Source organism: Branchiostoma floridae, chromosome 11 (genome assembly GCF_000003815.2).
Source record: "Branchiostoma floridae strain S238N-H82 chromosome 11, Bfl_VNyyK, whole genome shotgun sequence".
In the NCBI taxonomy this organism is placed as follows: domain Eukaryota; kingdom Metazoa; phylum Chordata; class Leptocardii; order Amphioxiformes; family Branchiostomatidae; genus Branchiostoma; species Branchiostoma floridae.
The window spans coordinates 21,655,671-21,666,740 of record NC_049989.1 but is presented as its reverse complement, the minus strand read 5'-3'; positions in this window follow the sequence as shown (position 1 = coordinate 21,666,740).

The following is an 11,070-nucleotide window of genomic DNA, read 5'->3' as shown; positions in this document are numbered from 1 at the left end:
ATGTTTTTGTTATCAAATTTACATTTTGTATACATTAAGTTGATTTTACTGTAGTTTTGATAATGTCTTAAGGGGGCACACACCAGTTTATTTGGGGGTTCAAATGGAGGCGGCACACCCTCAAGTCTAGCGACCATCTCTTCCAGGGAATTATCCTGAAGGAAAATAACTGTATATGGGGTGAGAGGATATACCTTCAGCTACAAGACCAACTGAGTTTCGATCCTTCAACTTCTCTAATTTTGAAAAATTATAGGGAAAAAACATTATTTTCATGTCAAAAATGATGCACAAAATCGGGCATTTTCGCATTGGATAAAACAGATGAAGAAGATGTTTCCCGGCAAGCACGACTGATACTGCCAGAAAGAGGAAAATCTAAAGACTAATCCAGCCAATTATAAAGAAAATTCTAGTACTACAGTTTTTTAATCATCCACGGCGCGCGGCATTGCAACTTTGCTTGACACAGCGCTTCAGAGGTAAATCTAGGTCACGGGCCTCTTTACATTCAGGCGTAGGGATATCGCGGAAGCAACGCGCGGACCAAAACACAATTTGCACCAAAAACACACCATTTCCTACGCTTTTCAGCCATGTAACCGTTTAATGTCATTTCGCAGGAAATAATGAGAAATGTCAACTCAAACTTGGGCCCTCGGAAGCCTTTCGTCACTTTTTGGTCGCGGACTACCACGGACCCCGGTCGCGGAAGAACTGGGGTGTGCACCGTTAAGTATATGGAGGGGGGGGGGGCAACTTGCCAAAGTGACCATGTATCTCTTTTGCATCCCTCCCAGCTTTCACATTATAGTGGTGATGAATTCAACCCTAACACTGATCCTGACTCTGACCCTAACCCTGACACTGACCCTGACCCTGACCCTAACCCTAACCCTAACCCTTACCCTAACCCTAACCCTGTCCCTAACCCTAACTCTAACCCTAACCCTAACTCTGGTTGTAGTAGTTAGTGTTCGTATACACAGGTTTATTTATTCAAATAAAAGCAACAAGTCTCACATGCCTCCTGGCAGCCGTTTACATAACTGAATTACAAAGATGTTTACAATGACGAGCCAGTATAATACAGTACATACAAATAGCAAACTTTGTGAACCACATGTTAAACCATTGGACTGGCGATAAACTGATAAAAATACTGCCTGATTAAGATATGATTTACGTGACCTTAAGATTAAGGTGCCAACCGTTTTGCTAATGAAAGGCATTGGTATTTAGATAAACTTCTAAAACTACCGCAACACGCCAACACATCAATGGTACTTCTATGTCTATGTATTCATGTGTGGGCCACGACACCAGCACACCGCTGCCTGTGACCCACGTGGATTGTACCGTTTGCAATTCTAATAAATCAAATCAATTCAAATCAAATCAGAGAGATTTCTAAAAACAAGTTTATAAGTCACTATAAAGTTGCATTGTATTGAAGAGTGTGTCTACTCAGTAGTATGTCTACTCAGCAATAGCCTACGGCTAGTTGGGCAGCCCTGGCTGTTTATAAACAGCTGAACAAATAAATAAATAAATAAAAATGTTCTACTCGGCAGTTGCCTGACCACTCCCGTACAGAATGCCGAAATCCTCCACAGTACCATTCGGTGCGGTGCTGATGCCGCGCGCCATGTTAGAGTGGTCAGTCTGCCGTCCGTACAGTTCAGAGGTGACCGTTTCTTGTTGATGAAGAGCGTTTGCATCTGCTGCTGCATACAGCCTTTCTTCCGTGCCGTTCGCGTCTATCTCACAAGGATCTGCAGCGACGGTGCTGGCTGAGATTGCACTCGCATCATGCTCACTTGCCACGAAAGTTCCACGGTTCCCGTCCGAAGCTCGTTCGTAGAGCGAATTTCCCGCTGCTACACCATAAGGCATTATTTCTTCACCGGTTTCGGCATTCCCGATTTGAAAAGCAGGTTGTTCAGATGGTCCTTCCAGCACGGCGTGGGCTACATTGTGCTCACGGAACGGTAGAGGGGGCGGCGGTGCAGAGGGAGAGTGATGTTGGCCCTCCTCATCTGCATCTGACGCGTTGTCGTAGTGATGAACCTGAGCTTCTGTCGTACCGACAGTGTACACTGTGGTGGTTCCCATTTCCATCGCAAACCAGTGAGATTCTCGCGACCTCAGACGCCGAAGAGGAAAGGCGTTCGGGTCCGATTCTCTTTCTGTTGAACCCCCTGTGACCTCGGGCAGGGTGTGCCGAGGGCCGCAAACGCCCATGGCTTGTGCACCCATGTTTAGTGTCGCACCGGCGGTGGGGCGGTTGTCTTCTCTACTAGCTCCTCGTTTTCTCCAACAAACTAGTGCGATGGGAAAGAGTATCATAAGAATGGCAACAACAGTTATAATAGGAATGATAAATGAGATGGAGGGGTTATCCTGTGAGTTGGCCACGACACAGAACTTCTGATGAAAGGACGGCTTGAAAGCTAACCAGTAGGAGCAGCAGGACTTGTTCGTGGAACCCTCACAAATGTCTGTTTCGTTTTCGATACCTCGCGGTGAGAACGTTTTGGACGGAGGGATTGTCGTGCTTTCTTTCTGGTCCTCCTTCCGTCGCCAGTCGAGACACAGCAGCAGGTCCATATGGTGGCTTTTCGTGCCACTGACCATTTCACTTGTGTACCGGCCCGAGTTCTTCGCCGTGAAGTTTTGAATGTCCAGCTTTTCGGTCAGAGGCCTGACGACATAGCGGCCTGTCGGGGTGTACCACGTGTAGTGCTCCAATTCATGGTTGGGTCTGGCCAGCTGCACCAAAGGCAGAGCTACAGAATGATGCTCAGTGACGTAGTTGGTGCTGGGAATAACACCAAAGTATTTGTGCCGACTTTTCATGAAAAAAACATTTTTGACGATGGGGCGGTTCAGTTCAGGATCAGTGTCGATGGCGTAAAATCTTCTCACGGGCCACGAATCCATGTCAGCAACGTTTATCATATCCTCCCGGGTGACTTGTTTCTCCGGACAGCGCAAAGGGTTCCCCTCCAGCTGGTAAGAAGCGGACGGGTGTGCGGATTTTATATCTCCGGGGATCTGACTGATACTGTTGACCATGAGTGACACTAGTAACAGTTGTTTACTGGGGATGAGCCCGATGGCCTGTGCCGGGAACATGGACAGACGGTTCCCGGCCAGACCCAGGAACTGCAGGCTGGCCAGTCCGTGGAACGCGCGCTCCGATATGGCGGAGATCAGGTTGTTGGAGAGGAGCAGATTCCAGAGCGCCGCCAGGTCGGAAAATATGAAGTCGCGAAGGGAAACGATGTCGTTCTGGTCCGATTCAGGACACGAAGTTCGCACAGGCCTTGGAATGTTCGCGAAGATAAGTTGTTTACCCTGTTGTTGTCTACAGACAGAAAGCGTATGTGCCGAGTTGTGTTAAAGGAGCCGAGGTGGGATATTTTGTTGCTTGACAGCTTGACAGTGAAGGCGTCCGGTGTGATGGAGTCCATCGGAACGTGCTGTAAGTCCCGGCCGGTGAAATCAACCATCTTCCCTATGGCAGTAGTCAGCAAAGTGCACATGACAAAGGAAGTCACAAATTCCATTTTCTGAAATATGACCATGAAAGAACGAACAATAAGTACACATAGATATTGAAGTTTGCCTGCGGGGATGAGCACAACATTGGATAGCAAAATCCAATTCATTGTTAGAAAGGACCGTAAGTTAGCTGGCAGAAATAGACAGCATATAAGGAAAAGGTCACGATTTTCCCTATCAAGCTTTGCTTGTAGAGCAACATAAATGGCTTTAACAAAATCTACTGGCATGATAATCAGCGGTAACGGGCATCTGGCTACCGGGAGTTGGACGTGCTCTCTACGGGGTCATCAGGAGCTCTCTGCCGCACGGGTCAACTATGACACACTTTAGTCGGTTTATGTGGTTGGCTGAAAAATATGCTAGGAGTCAGCTTCAAGCCGAGGCCCGGCAAAGAATCTTTGCGGCTGCCAAGGCAGTTCTTCTGAGGGCTTCAGATCATGAAGCACTCAGGGGAGGTGTCATGTCATGCAGGGTTTCCTACCCTGGGAACCAGACTTTTAGCCAGGACCGACGCTGCGCTACCCTGGGAGCCAGACAGGACCGGGTAGCTAGCGAGTTTTGTTCGGGGAGCCAAGGCAGTCAGCCCGCCGATCTCACATAAGCGCTCCGGGGAGTTTAAGCCTGAAGGAGTTATCGGAAAGGGCAGGTGGACCTCATTGAGCTTAAACTCATCGGGCGCTAATAGTAATAGGAGATCGGGTTGGCCTGACTGTCTTTGGCCACCGAATAAACTGTCCTAGCTGCCCGATCCTGGCTGGCTCCTAGGGTAGACCGACTCAGAATCTGTTCAACAGCCACATGTGGTATATCTTCCCGAGGACCTTAGATAAGCACTCCGGGGATTTGTCGTGCCGGGGCCTCATCTAGGGTCCTCGGGAAGACCTGCGTTGGCTGCCGAACAGATTCTCTGCTGGTCCTGGCTAAAATTCCGGTCTTCAGGGTAGTACTAGTACCAGTAGTTTGTCAGCATGGCTACACGTGCCCGGAGTTCTTATCTTACTATAAGGTCATCGGGAATATCTGCCTTGGCTGTCGAACAGATTTTCCTCCGGGCTGTTCTAGAGTCTGGCTCCCAGGGTAGCTGATCAAAAGTCCAAATCCGTTGAACCACTACCGAGTGCCAAAGTTAACCCCAGCGGCGGAGCTCTCCCAGTGCTCCGAGGAGAGTTCGCTCGCTCCCCGATAGACAATGCCAATGTCAGGATAAGCCATCATTGGCTTTAAGTAATTGCTTTATGTTTATGATGTTTCACTTTGATATTTCACGGTCGAGTAACTTGACTTCAGATTTCTAGTATTTCTGACACAACATAGATCTAGATGTCTAACTAATCCGCAAGTTTAACCTGGCATCCGGTCTACCGTGGATTGGTCGGGGTTTCTTCGGGACAGGAGAAGCTTTCCTCCGCCGGGGTAATCTTTAGCACCCGGTAGTGGTTTTACGCTCTAGGAGTTTAAGCCACCTTCTGCCCAACACTCTAACTGGGTGCAAAAGACTACCCCGACGGGTGAAAGCTTCATATTCCGAAACAGCAACCAATTTACGGTAATGCTATGTAACCAAATCTACAGTGTGTGCCAGGTAACTGAAAGTCACTTACCGATATTGAGGACTGAGTTGACTTCGGTCCGCGTCTGTCTCTCTCTCGGCTTGCCAGTGTGCGGTGCTTCCTCTGCCGGGTAGGAAATTACATACATTTTCAACAACATAAATTGTTATTAAGAACATTTGCATGCAGCAAGCTCTCCCCCGCGATCGTCATTGGTAAAAAAATATCGCGTGACTTTTGTTTTTAATATGAACCCTTTCCTGATTGACAAGTCTGTCGTGTGTTGTTCAAAGTTTACTATGAAACAGTTCCTGACTGACAACGTACCTGATTGTCAAGTCTGTTATGTAGACAATGAAGTTCAGGGCCCGGAGTGTTGCCGGTCGGGCCTCAAGTTCTACCGGTGAAGCTTAAAAGCCTGTGGTGTCGCCGGTTAACGGATAGAAGCTTTTAATGTTTCTTCTTGAGAAGCTTTTAATGTTTCTTCTTGAGAAGCTTTTAATGTTTCTTCTTGAGAAGCTTTTAATTTTTTCTTCTTGAGAAGCTTTTAATGTTTCTTCTTGAGAAGCTTTTAATGTTTCTTCTTGAGAAGCTTTTAATGTTTCTTCTTGAGAAGCTTTTAATGTTTCTTCTTTAGAAGCTTTTAATGTTTCTTCTTTAGAAGCTTTTAATGTTTCTTCTTTAGAAGCTTTTAATGTTTCTTCTTTAGAAGCTTTTAATGTTTCTTCTTTAGAAAGTTTTAATGTTTCTTCTTTAGAAGCTTTTAATGTTTCTTCTTTAGAAAAGTGGGTAGTAAAAGGGAGCAGAGGAAGAAATGTCATACCCGGACGGCGGACTGGCTGATTGGAAAGAAGGGAACAAACCGTCTTGTGTGACGAACTTGAGTGATAGTCAGGTTATGTTATGTTTTCCTTTCACACGCGATGATAAAATAAGCGATTTTATCGGATGGAGGGCTGGTGCACAGGAAGTTCAATAAAGAACTTGCCATGACTTTAAAAATGGTACATGCTGCTTTCTGTTTAGCACTCAGCATTCTGGAAAGAGTATGGAAGTTAAACACACACCACTACCAGTGGACTAGCCAGTGCTGTAGTGATTGCACAAAGTTGTGTCACCTGCCCAGGGCTACTGAAACGGAGATGAGCCGCTCTAGCCTATGCGCCATCAGGCGCGGGAATGAACTTCCCTTTACCCGCTTCACCGGCGACACCGAGGCTTCACCGGTAGAACTTCAGGCCCGACCGGCAACACTCCGGGCCCTAACTTATTGTCTACATAACTGACTTGACAATGAGCTACCATTGTCAATCATGCACTGCTTTATTGTAAACTTGGAAAACACACGATATTTTCTAACCAATGATGGTCTACGGGGAGGGGGGGGGGGGTTGGCTTGGTGCCTTTAAATGTACCGTTATATGACAAATAGAATATGTCTTTCCTACCCGACCAAGGAGGCATCGCACACTGGCAAGCTAAGAGAGAGAGAGAGAGAGAGAGACAGACAGACCCGGACCGAAGTCAGCTCAGTCCCTGCACAATCGGTAGGTAACATCCATTCTACCGTTGCTTGGCCCAGCCTCCCTTCGGGCAGATGACGCTTTCTTGCCGCCGGGTTGATGTTTCGTAGCCGGTAAGAGTTTTGGGCGGGAGGTAGCCAAGATTCCTAGCGCGTAAAACTTCTACCGGGTGCTGAAAGATTACCCCGGCGGTGGAAATCTTCTCAGATCCCGGGGAAACCCCGACCAATTCACGGTAGACTGGATACCAGTTTAAACTTGGGGATGAGTTAGTATAGTGGTGTATTCCACTGTGAAATGTATTGTAACACAGAACATCATTCGGAAGCAATAGTGATGGCTTATCCTGGCATTGTCTACCGGCGAGTGAGAGCGAACTCTCCTCGGAGCACTGGGAGCGCTCCGCCGCCCAGGTTAATTTTGGCACTCGGTAGTAATCAGGTACTAGTACCCTGGGAGCCAGACTCTAGCTAGGCCCGGAGGAAAATTAGGTCGACAGCCAAGGCAGTTCTTCCCGGGGAAAAGTAGCTAAAAGTCCGGTTCCCATGGATACAAACTAGCCCCTGCATGAAACCTCCTCTAACGTTCTCGAGAAGAACAGCGGGCCTTAGTTACCGAACAGATTCTACCCTGGGAGCCAGACAGGACCGGGTAGCTAGCGAATTTTGTTCGGGGAGCCAAGCCAGATCTCACATTAACGCTCCGGGGAGTTGAAGGGCAGGTGGACCTTATCGGGCTTAACAGCATATTGTTGCAACAGCAATTTTCCAACGTCCGAATCAGGTATTCGAATTTTCGATCGCGCCGCACTCGGCGTGTGCAGAGTATGTTCGTATTATTCGATGACAGCCTATGTGTTAAAACTTAAAACTCTGTGTGATACGTATTTTTATCACACGGTCCGGAACAATTGCATCGAACGTTATCGCGGCCCAGGAATGACATGGATTCGGCCGTACCGCGTCGATTGGTCCAACAGGGGGTATGGCTGTTATTACGAGGGGTGATCAATAAGTATTATCTTATATAAATGTGTACCAAAATTCAAATTATTGTGATCATTATGTTGCAGGCGACACCCAGTAACGTTAGGTAAGTTATTACGACAAAAAAGGTGGACAATTGATCTGCAACCTGAGGTGTGAGATCAAATTGTCTGATCACACTTCACCCTTCTTTTTCTCCCCACTTACCTTCTAATTTAGAAAAAAAAAACGAATGCCTGGAAAGTAATGACTCCAATGATTTGAAATTTGGAGGATATTGATAAAAGACTTCATACTATGAAGTTTCGCCTGAAAATCTGAGTTGTGCTTGTTATTTCTTGGTGAGGCCGAAAACTTATTGATCACCCCTCGTACCTCGGGTGATACGGAATACACCATGTTGTATTCTAAATATATTTATTGTTTGTTCTTTTGTGGTCGTAGGACACCTTTGTCTGCCGCTGACGCGATACAGAATGGAATTCGTGACTTCCCTTGTCATGTTGATTTTGCTGACCACTACCGTTGGGAAGACGGTTGATTTTACCGGCCGCAATTTCACTCACGTCCCAATTGACTATATCACAGTAGACGTCTACGCTGTCAGGCTGTCGGGCAACAAAATATCCAACCTCGGCTCCTTTAACACAACTCCACGCATAGGGTCTCTGTTAATCGACAACAATAGGGTAAACAACTTATCTCCGCGAACCTTCCAAGGCATGTGCGAACTTCGGCATCTGGATCTGAACAGAAACTACATCGTTTCCCTTCGCGACTTCATATTTTCCGACCTGACGGCGCTTTGGAATCTGCTCCTCTCCAACAACCTGATCTCCGCCATATCGGAGCGCGCGTTCCACGGGCTGGCCAGCCTGCAGTTCCTGGGTCTTGCCGGGAACCGTCTGTCCGTGTTCCCGGCACAGGCCATCGGGCTCATCCCCAGTAAACAACTGTTACTAGTGTCACTCATGGTCAACAGCATCAGTCAGATCCCCGGAGATATAAAATTCGCACACCCATCCGCTTCTTACCAGCTGGAGGGGAACCCTTTGCGCTGTCCGGAGAAACAAGTCGCCCGGGAGGATATGATAAACGTTGCTGACATGGATTCGTGGCCCGTGAGAAGATTTTACGTCATCGACACTACTCCTGAACTGAACCGCTCCATCGTCAAAAATGTTTTTTTCATCAAAAGTCGTCATAAATACTTTGGCGTTCTTCCCAACACCTACTACCTCACTGAGCATCATTCTGTAGCTCTGCCTTTGGTGCAGCTGGCCAGACCCGGCCCTGAATTTGAGCACTACACGTGGTACACCCCGACAGGCCGCTATGTCGTCAGGCCTCTGACCAAAGTGCTGGAGATTCAAAACTTCACGGCAAAGAACTCGGGCCGGTACACAAGTGAAATGGTCAGTGGCACGAAAAGCCACCATATGGACCTGCTGCTGTGTCTCGACTGGCGACGGAAGGAGGACCAGAAAGAAAGCACGACAATCCCTCCGTCCAAAAAGTTGTCACCGCGAGGTATCGAAAACGAAACAGACATTTGTGAGGGTTCCACGAACAAGTTCTGCTGCTCCTACTGGTTAGCTTTCAAGCCGTCCTTTCATCAGAAGTTCTGTGTCGTGACCAACTCACATGAAAAACCCTCCGTTTCATTTATCATTCCTATTATAACTGTTGTCGCCATTCTTATGATACTCTTTCCAATCGCGCTAGTTTGTTGGAGAAAACGAGGAACTAGTCGAGAAGACAACCGCCCCGACGCCGGTGCGACACTAAACATGGATGCACAAGCCAAGGGCGTTTGCGGCCATCGGTACACCCTGCCCGAGGTCACAGAGGGTTCAACAGAAGGAGAATCGGACCCGAGCGCCTTTCCTCCTCGGCGTCTGAGGTCGCGAGAATCTCACTGGTTTGCGATGGAAATGGGAACCACAGTGTACACGGTCGGTACGACAGAAGCTCAGGTTCATCACTACGACAACGTGTCAGATGAAGATGAGGAGGAGGGCCAACATCACTCCCCCTCTGCGCCGCCTCCCCCTCTACCGGTCCGTGAGGAAAATACAGCTCACACCGTGACTGCAAACGTGCTGGAGGGAGCATCTGAACAACCCGCTTTTCAAATCGGGAAAACCGAAACCGGTGCAGAAATAATGCCTTATGGAGTAGCAGCGGGAAATTCGCTCTACCAACGAGATTCGGACTTTACTCTTGGAAGTCTTTTTAGTGAGCAGGCGAGCAACGCTGCAGATTATTGTGTGACAGGAGCGAGCAAACTGGGAGAAAGATTTCACACTTTAGCCGAGGCAAACGTACTTTATCAACGAGATTCAGCTCCGAACCGTAGAGCAATCACAGACGAGCACGCAAGCAGCGCCGCTGCAGAAACAAACCAAACGGAAGAAACACTTCATACTACAGCGGAGGAAAACATACTTTATGAACGACAACGAGCTATGCCTCTGAACCGTAGAGGCCTCTCAGTTGAGCACGATGCAGGCAGCGTAGCTCACTGTGAGACGGGTGCGCACCAAACGGAAACTGTCACCGCTGAGTTGTACGGACGGCAGACTGACCACGCTAACATGGAGCGCGGCATCAGGGCGACTTCGCACGATTCTGAGGAGGATTTCGGCATTCTGTACGGGACCGGTCCGGCAACTGCCGAGTAAACAAAGCACTAGGACCGCCTCTTTATTAATTTCTGTTCTTTATTTAAATGACATCACAACTACAATGTTGCATCACAACAATAATATAGTGGATAGGGGCAAACAGATGTTTGGTTTCGTCAACTTGGTAGAATAGCATGCTAGAGATGATCATGATCCATAAAAACTTTTAGTTCATAAGGCAACCGTGGAGTCCAAATCCGGCAGGAAACCCCGCGAAAGGATAAAACTTGTTTTGAGGCAAGGGAGAGAGATTTTATTGTTTTACACTTGATCGGCGATCGGGTTTCCATCATTATTTCGTCTGAAAGGAATACCTTGATGTTTGATGCTGATTAACAATAATGAAAAAATTAACAACAACAACTATTTTCTTATTTCATACACCTAAGTGCTGTAGAAAAATTCCCATTCCTAATGCAACCGGACAAACCATCGATCATAAAATATATCTGTTCTTTTATCTCCACTATAACAGAAAATCAAAAGTAGAAGTTGAATTTATCCAACGATAGTTTCATTTTGTATCTGTTAACTGAATCGTTTATGAAGGTTAGACATCCAGGTAAGCAATATTCAAATACAATTCAATCTCTACAACTGGATAAAAAACGCGATATTTACTTCCGGACGTTTCGAGTGACATCCATCACTCTTCTTCAGCAAAAGCAGAATGAACTAGTCAGAACAATTCAATACCAGTACAGCTAACTAGAAAAACTGGTTTAACCACTAAATCGTAGGATCATATGGGACC